Below are 10067 nucleotides of genomic sequence, written 5' to 3'. Positions count from 1 at the left end.
AGCCATTAATGCTCCACTAAAAGGAGTATTTCAGAAGATGATTATGAGGACAGTCTTGTGTCCTTAAGAAAAAAGATGATGGTGATAAAGGCATGAAGAGGCAAAGGAAAAGATGAGGATTTTGATCTAATATTTTTTCTTGCAGGTTATTGATTCTGTGTTTCCAAGGGACTTGGAAACTTTTCAAGTTTGGGAGAATGGTGCAGAGGCACCTAAATCTCAAGAAGACAAAGATATAAAAGCTAGAGAATTCATTTGTAATAAGTTGTCAAAGGAGGTATTAATATGATAAATAATGTAAAAATATTTATTTAATTGGTGAATGGATCTATTAGCATCCATCTAAAGTCATTTGACTCATACTGTTGGTCTAGGTTGGGTTTGTATGAAAGTTGTAATGCAAAAAAATGCATAAAATGCATAAAACATTGTCAAGAATGCAAAAGGGTCAAAAGAATGTAATGGGTTGGTTTAAAGGGTGGTTTGGAAGTTATAACCAACCAAAAAATATATAAAACTGTATGTAAGGTCAAACCAAAGCATTAAGGAAAGGAAGAGATACATTTTGAAAGAAATTTGGTAATATCCTAAGTTGTTATTTTGATTAGTTTTAAATTTTTAGTGTTGGTTTCAGGTCTTGTATGACCATGTACATTGTGGAAACCATGTAAATTTTGTACATTTAGATAGAGAAGAGAATAAAATTTCTTTTGGATTTTGTTTGGATTTTTTTCATTTAGAAATGAAGAAGTTATGCAGGTTTTGACAAAGCTTGTAAATTGCAGATTTGAGAATGACCAACTACAGTCAGATTGAAACGTTTGGTACAGGAAAATTTTGGCAAATAAAGACCTCTAAAAATATTCATTGGAAAGATACATGAATTAAATTTCATTTCTTTTTGTTTTAGGTTCTTTTTATATAGATTTGTGAAAGTTATGGGCATTTGAGTGAAAACTAGTTTTTAACAATTTTCATTGGAGTTACAGACAGTGATTTGTGCTTGAAACTTTATATATGAATGAGAAAAATGAATGGCTTACATATTTGGAAAATAGACTTAAGAATGGATAATATGGAATTGTTTTGGTTTAATTTAGATTTATTTTGAGGAAGATATCTGATGCCCTAGGAAGGGTTACCGGTTCTGTTTCTGATTTATGACAGAAAATATGAGTCTTGGTTCAGAGTACATAATTTATAATATGCTTCTTGGATTGGTTTCAACTTTGGATATGTTTTATAATTACTAATTTTGAACAAATACTCCAAAAAAAATTTCAGGAAGACATTCATAACTGGAGTTATGAACAATGCAATCAGACATAGCAATTTGATTGTGTGAGTGAAGATGTTATCTCTATCGGTGTATAATGCCAGGGTTCTTTGTTGTAATCTTTGAGATATTCTTGGTTCCTTGAGGGTATACCAGCCTATTGTGAATCCCTTGAGTTGAACTAAGATTCCTTGAAGATAAATATAGAGGGCTCTGCATCAGATTGGTATCAGAGCTTGAAGATCTTGAGTGTGTGGGTAGAGCGCCGAGGGAGGCAATCCACACAAGGACCTTGAAGAATTGGTATTTGTTTTGTTGATGAGTTTTGGTTGTAGGTGCTTATCCATCTTGCTGCACATGAAGGTTGGGATATATGGGTAGACAAGAGAAGTTCTATCATAACCATTCTCCAATGGAGATAAAGCTAGGTAGAAGGTGCATGGCACAAAGAAGGTGAGGCATCTTCCACGATCTACTATTGGGTAAGATGAAGGGTCAAGGGGCATGGATTGGTCTAGTTGATTGCCAAGAGACTAGGGAGAGAGGCAAAGAGGATGAATCCTAGGTGAGGCATAGGGGAGAGTTGTTTGTGGTGAGTTTTAAGCAGCAATGGTAAAGATGGATCTCTTACTGATAAAGCACCATGGAAGTTGCAGCCATTAATGCTCCACTAAAAGGAGTATTTGAGAAAATGATTTTGAGGACAGTCTTGTGTCCTTAAGGAAAAAGATGATGGTGATAAAGGCATGAAGAGGATAAGGAAAAGATGAGGATTTTGATCTAATATTTTTTCTTGCAGGTTATTGATTCCACGTTTCCAAGGGATTTGGAAACTTTTCAAGTTTGGGAGTATGGTGCAGAGGCACCTAAATCTCAAGAAGACAAAGATATAAAAGCTAGAGAAGTCATTTGTAATAAGTTGTCAAAGGAGGTCTTAATATGATAAATAATGTAAAAAAATTTATTTAATTGGTGAATGGATCTATTAGCATCCATCTAAAGTCATTTGAGTCATACTGTTGGTCTAGGTTGGGTTTGTATGAAAGTTGTAATGTAAAAAAATACATAAAATGCATAAAACATTGTCAAGAATGGAAAAGGGTCAAAAGAATGTAATGGGTTGGTTTAAAGGGTGGTTTGGAAGTTATAACCAACCAAAAAATATATAAAACTTTATGTAAGGTCGAACTAAAGCATTAAAGAAAGGAAGAGATACATTTTGAAAGAAATTTGGTAATATCCTAAGTTGTTATTTTGATTAGTTTTCTATTTTTAGTGTTGGTTCCAGGTCTTGTACGACCATTTACAGCCTGGAAACCATGTAAATTTTGAATATTTGGATAGAGAAGAGAATAAAATTTCTTTTGGATTTGGTTTGGATTTTTTTCATTTAGAAATGAAGAAGTTATGCAGGTTTTGGCAAAGCTTGTAAATTGCAGATTTGAGAATGACCAACTACAGTCAGATTGAAACGTTTGGTACAGGAATATTTTGGAAAATAAAGACCTCTAAAAATATTCATTGGAAATATATATGAACTAGATTTCATTTCTTTTTGGTTTGGGTTGTTTTTATATAGATTTGTGAAAGTTATGGGCATTTGAGTGAAAACTAGTTTTTAACAATTTTCATTGGAGTTACAGACAGTGATTTGTGCTTGAAAGTTTATATATGAATGAGAAAAATGAATGGCTTACATATTTGGAAAATAGACTCAATAATGGATAATATGGAATTAGTTTGGTTTAAGTTAGATTTATTTTGAGGAAGATATCTTATGCCCTAGGAAGAGTTACCGGTTCTGTTTCTGATTTATGACAGAAAATATGAGTCTTGGTTCAGAGTACATAATTTATAATCTTCTTCTTGGATTGGTATCATCTTTGGATATGTTTTATATTTACTAATTTAGAAAAATTATTTCATATTTTTTTTCAAGAAGACATTTAGAACTGGAGTTATGAACAACGCAATCAGACATAGCAATCTGATTGTGTGAGTGAAGATGTTATCTTTATCGGTGTATAATGCCAGGGTTCTTTGTTGTAATCTTTGAGATGTTCTTGGTTCCTTGAGGGTATACCAGCCTATTGTGAATCCCCTGAGTTGAACTAAGAATTCTTGAAGATAAATATAGAGGGCTCTGCATCAGATTGGTATCAGAGCTTGAAGATCTTGAGTGTGTGGGTAGAGCGCCGAGGGAGGCAATCCACACAAGGACCTTGAAGAATTGGTATTTGTTTTGTTGATGAGTTTTGGTTGTAGGTGCTTATCCATCTTGCTGCACATGAAGGTTGGGATATATGGGTAGACAAGAGAAGTTCTATCATAACCATTCTCCAATGGAGATAAAGCTGGGTAGAAGGTGCATGGCACAAAGAAGGTGAGGCATCTTCCACGATCTACTATTGGGTAAGATGAATGGTCAAGGGGCATGGATTGGTCTAGTTGATTGCCAAGAGACTAGGGAGAGAGGAAAAGAGGAGGAATCCTAGGTGAGGCATAGGGGAGAGTTGTTTGTGGTGAGTTTTAAGCAGCAATGGTAAAGATGGATCTCTTACTGATAAAGCACCGTGGAAGTTGCAGCCATTAATGCTCCACTAAAAGGAGTATTTGAGAAGATGATTTTGAGGACAGTCTTGTGTCCTTAAGGGAAAAGATGATGGTGATAAAGGCATGAAGAGGCAAAGGAAAAGATGAGGATTTTGATCTAATATTTTTTCTTTCAGGTTATTGATTCCACGTTTCCAAGGGACTTGGAAACTTTTCAAGTTTGGGAGTATGGTGCAGAGGCACCTAAATCTCAAGAAGACAAAGATATAAAAGCTAGAGAAGTCATTTGTAATAAGTTGTCAAAGGAGGTCTTAATATGATAAATAATGTAAAAATATTTATTTAATTTGTGAATGGATCTATTAGCATCCATCTAAAGTCATTTGAGTCATACTGTTGGTCTAGGTTGGGTTTGTATGAAAGTTGTAATGTAAAAAAATGCATAAAATGCATAAAACATTGTCAAGAATGCAAAAGGGTCAAAAGAATGTAATGGGTTGGTTTAAAGGGTGGTTTGGAAGTTATAACCAACCAAAAAATATATAAAACTTTATGTAAGGTCGAACCAAAGCATTAAGGAAAGGAAGAGATACATTTTGAAAGAAATTTGGTAATATCCTAAGTTGTTATTTTGATTGGTTTTCTATTTTTAGTGTTGGTTCCAGGTCTTGTACGACCATGTACAGCCTGGAAACCATATAAATTTTTTATATTTGCATAGATAAGAGAATAAAATTTCTTTTGGATTTGGTTTGGATTTTTTTCATTTTGAAATGAAGAAGTTATGCAGGTTTTGGCAAAGCTTGTAAATTGCAGATTTGAGAATGACCAACTACAGTCAGATTGAAACGTTTGGTACAGGAATATTTTGGAAAATAAAGACCTCTCAAAATATTCATTGGAAATATAAATGAATTAAATTTCATTTCTTTTTGTTTTGGGTTGTTTTTATATAGATTTGTGAAAGTTATGGGCATTTGAGTGAAAACTAGTTTTTAACGATTTTCATTGGAGTTACAGATAGTGATTTGTGCTTGAAACTTTATATATGAATGAGAAAAATGAATGGCTTACATATTTGGAAAATAGACTCAATAATGGATAATATTTAATTGGTTTGGTTTAATTTAGATTTATTTTGAGGAAGATATCCGATGCCCTAGGAAGGGTTACCGGTTCTGTTTCTGATTTATGACAGAAAATATGGGTCTTGGTTCAGAGTACACAATTTATAATCTGATTATTGGATTGGTCTCATATTTGGATATGTTTTATAATTACTAATTTAGAACAATTACTCCAAATTTTTTTCAAGAATACGTTTAGAACTGGAGTTATGAACAATGCAATCAAACATAGCAATCTGATTGTGTGAGTGAAGATGTTATCTTTATCGGTGTATAATGTCAGGGTTCTTTGTTGTAATCTTTGAGATGTTCTTGGTTCCTTGAGGGTGTACCAAAATATTTTGAATCCCTTGAGTTAAACTAAGATTCCTTGAAGATAAATACAGAGGGCTCCGCATCACTATTGAAGTGCAAAGCTACAAACGTTGCAGATACATAATGCTATTTGTAGATGACTATCCAAGGATGATGACGGTCATGTTCCTGAAAAAAAAATTAGATGCATTCCAAATGTTCAAATGGTACTTGGCCAGAGTTGAGAAAGAAACTGGGAAGAGCCTAAAATGTCTTAGATCTAATAGAGGAGGTGAATTCACATCAAGAGAATTTGAAGAATACTGCAATGAAAGAGGAATCAAAAGGCAGACATTAGCACCTAGGACTCCACCTCAGAATGGTATAGGAAAAAGAAGGAATAGATCAGTTAGTGACTGCACCAAGACCTTAATGATGGAGAAAAATGTTGCACTCAAGTACTAGAGGGAAGCTGTAAGTGCTGCAATCTACAAACTCAACAGAGTTCAAGTCAAGAAAGGTACAAATGCAACACCCTTTGAATTATGGTATGGATACTCTCTTAATGTAAAACATTTTCAAATATTTGGTTGCAAATGCTATATATATAAAGAGTCTAAAAATGGAAATTTTGATGCAAAGAGTGAGGAAGGCACATTTCTTGGTCATTCTACTAGAAGCAAAGCTTATACGTGCTTGAATGTTAACACTAACAAAGTAGTAGAAAGCACAAATGTGAGATTTGATGAGCTTGTAGAAGTTCAAAGTGTTGAGGATACCAAGAAAGTAGAAGAATACAAGACCTTAGTATACCTTTATGAAGAAATGCCTAATAATGGTGAAGTTGCAACTCAGAATGACAATCAACAACAAAATCTAGTATCTACCGAGTCACAGATAGTAAATGCTAAGTAGTAGACATATTCAAAGGCCGTTGTAGAGAGAATGTTCATTCAAATTTTCAGAATAGCCAACATGAAGGAAATGAACAAATACCTGATGAAAATATGCATGAGGTTCTAGATTCTAAAAGAGACAACGTGCAAATAAGGAAAGAACCAATATTGGCAAAGTATGTAAGAAGACACCACCCTGCAGACCAAATTATTGGAGACAAAGAGGCCAGACCAATGACAAGAAATAGACTTAGAAATGAAACATGCTTGCTCAGCAAAATGAAACCAAGAACAATAAGAGAAGCCATACAAGATGATGACTGGTACATTGTTATGAAAGAAGAGATAGAACAAATTGAAAAGAACAACACATGGATCTTAGTCCCAAGACCCCAAGACCAACTGACAAAAATGTGATTGGAACCAAGTGGGTGTTCATAAACAAGTTAGATGAAAATGGTGAAATCACAAGGAAAAAGGCAAGATTAGTCTACAAAGGATATGCACAAGAAGAAGGACTAGACTATGGAGATACTTTTGCTCCAGTTGCTAGAATGGAAGGAGTGAGGACCTTACTAGCATATGCAATCTTCAAAGGATTCAAAGTCTATCAAACGAATGTTAAGTCTGCATTTCTGAATGGTATACTTGAAGAGGAAGTCTACATAGAGAAACTAGGAGGCTTTGTTGATGAAAATAACAAAAATAAGGTATGCAAATTGCATAAGGCTCTATATGGACTGAAGCAAGCACCTAGAGCTTGGTATGAGAGACTTCACAAGTATCTAGTGCAAATAGGATTTGAAAGAATAGGTGATAATACCAACATGTACATCAAACCAGAAGAAGGTAAGGATATCCTTGTATCTAAAATCTTTGTGGATGGCATAATTTTTGGAGGAAAGGAAGCACTTTGCAAAAGTTTTGCTGACAAAATGAAACATGAGTTTGAAATGTCTATATTTGGAGAAATCAAGTTCTTTGTTGGATTGCAAGTATATCAACTAAAACATGGTATATTCTTGACACAATCAAAGTACATCAAAGAGATACTCAATACATTTGGATTGGAAGACTCCAAACCAATCAACACACCAATGGCAATAGGACATAAGCTATCCAAAAATGATGAATTAGCTGAAGTCAATCAAACTATGTACAGATCCATGATCAAAAAATTACAATATGTTGTACATAGCAGACTAGACATAGCATTAGTAGTTAGAATAGTGGTTAGATTCTCTACTAATCCTAGAGAAAATCATCTCATGGTAGTAAAAAGGATAATGAGGTACCTCAAAGGAACTGATGATTTTGGCCTATACTACAAAAAGAATGAGAAGTTTGAGGTAAATGCCTACAGAGATGCAGATTGAGGAGGAAGCATTGATGATAGAAAAAGCACAAGTGGAGGAGCATTATTGTTAGGAAAAAGGCTAGTCTCCTGGATTAGTAAGAAACAAACATGCACATCACAGTCCACTGCAGAAGAAAAATATGAGGTAGCAACAATCAATTGCACAAACATTGTGTAGCTTAAACACATATTGAAGGGAATGAAGGAAGAGGTAACCAGACCTGTGATACTATATTGTGATAATACAAGTGCTATAAACATATCCAAGAATCCAGTAATGCATGCAAAAACCAAGCATATTGCAATCAAGTATCACTATGTTAGAGAATTAGTGTAATAAAAACAAGTGAAGATGGAGTACTCTCACACAAAGGAACAAACTGCAAACATCTTCAAAAAACCATTGCCCAAGGATGCTTATGAATATCTTAGAGGTAAGTTGGGGGTCAAACCCCTAACTCAAGTAGTTTAAAGCAACAAAGAAGCTACCCTACATCAATAGGAGTAGATCATTAAAATATCAGAAGAATGATGCAAAGGATGTTAATAGGAGCAGAAAATTCTAGATCAGTCACAACCATGGTGACAGAAGGAAAACACTTGAGATGCAAAGCTTACATTAAGCATGTTGAAGATGCTACACCTTTGGCATTTATGTCAAAGAGGGAAATTTATGGGAAAATTGATCAATAAAAGGTAAGAGGGAGATGTATGGGATGCATGAGACCAAATAAAGAGAAATGAAAGAGGGAGATTTAGAAGAGATTAAGAAACTGATCAGCAAGTAGCTATGAAGGAAGGATCAAGAATATAGAGCAAGGATGCAGCAGTTAAGAGTGAGAAGCAAAACAAAGGATTAAAAGGATTCAATTTGTATTAGCAAAAGAGGGAGACTTGATACAAAAAGGAAGATCATGGAAAATATGTACTAACAACAAGATTTCTATTTGGTATACAATTTTGGTGGAAACTAAGTTAATCAGCTTAATCAATTGATCAATTTGGTTTGCCATCAATGCCAAAGAGGGAGATTGTTGGTAATGATTGAAAAGATTCTTGAATAAAGAATGGAACTGGCAAAGAATGCTTTCAATCATTTTTTTTTCATTGATGTCATCCTTGCTACTTGTAGGAATGACAATTGCTTAAGATCCACATACTATTAATTGGTTGATTGACAAGGAGGAGGCAATCAATAAGATGTAACTAGTGCACCTAGAGAAAGATTGAAGTTATGATGTTGTAATGAAGTATGAGGATCAACTAAGTCATTGATGAAATAGTGTATTGATGGCATACTTTTAGACACAAAGGATGGACACACTAACCACATCAAAGCTATAAGGCTTAAACTAAGTCATTTGTTAAGACTAACTAAGTTCATTTGAGAGAGCCGAGAAAGGTAGTTAGAGCCGAACAAATTCTTAGTTGAAGCCAAGCAAGTTTAACTTTGGTGTGTATCGAGCAATCCTTCAGGTGCCGAGTAACTCAAGAAATTCTTCAAGTGCTAAGAAAAGTAGAAATGCTACAGGTGCTGAGCACTAGTAAAACAATAGTAGAAGCTAAGTAATCTAGTTAGTGCTGACCATTAGTAATCCAATGATGCCAAGTTGCTCCATTATTTGTTAAGTCAAAAGATTAGCTAGATCAGTAACAATAAGTTTATTACATCAATTTTTTTGAATTAGTTGGATGATAAGGATGATGAGTAGATGTCACAGAATTTTATTTAATTCATGCGAACCAATTCAAGGTGAATACTAATGGATTTATCATGAAGTTTCTAGAAGAAACATTTGGAGGGAAAACAATATCATTTTCTCTGATCAATTCAAATTGATGATCAGGAAGTGAAGAATAGAAATTCTTTATAAGGAGTCACAAGTCAGAGATCAATATAGGAGAGACTAGAGAAAAGAGAGAGATGGTCATAAGTGTGGTCATATGAAGAAGCCAAGAGAAGGCTAGTGTGAAGTGTTAAGAAGAGGACACAGTGAGTAGTAAGCAGAGAGCATCAAGACTTTCAGTTGATCAAGTGACCATAGAGTGCATTGGAATAACGAGTGCAAGAACTCAAGGAGATAGATCTTGAAGGGTGAACAAGCTATCAGCACTACAAGGGAGGAAAGCCAAGCAAAGAAAAGGACTGAAGAGCAATCTAAAATATGCAAGATTGAAGCTGCAATCTGTATCAGTTCAAAACCTTTCTAATACTTTCTTACCATTGTATTAGTCATTGAAATCCTACATTTTTAGGTTAGCTTACTAGCTAGGTGGACAAGCTTAGGAAAAGGATAGAAGATCACCAAGAGAAGGATAAGAGATCCTCAGGCGGAGGATAGGAGATCCTTAGAGAGGGATAAAAGATTCTTTTGAGAAGGTGACTGTAAATCCCATGGACTTGGGAACAACTCTGTGTAAATCCTTTAACATGGTGGCATTCCAAGTTGAATGTTCTTAAGTCCTCTAATAGGGCACACTCCTAACAAAGTGTAGAAATCCTCTAATAGGGTCAGATTTAACAGTGTGTTGTAGCCTTTAATAGGGTAGGCCTTTAATAGGGT

This window comes from Cupressus sempervirens, chromosome 10 (genome assembly GCF_028749045.1).
Source record: "Cupressus sempervirens isolate cs-2001-9-10 chromosome 10, ASM2874904v1, whole genome shotgun sequence".
Classification (NCBI taxonomy): Eukaryota; Viridiplantae; Streptophyta; class Pinopsida; order Cupressales; family Cupressaceae; genus Cupressus; species Cupressus sempervirens.
The sequence above is the reverse complement of the archived record's forward strand: the minus strand, read 5'-3'. Positions refer to the sequence as shown.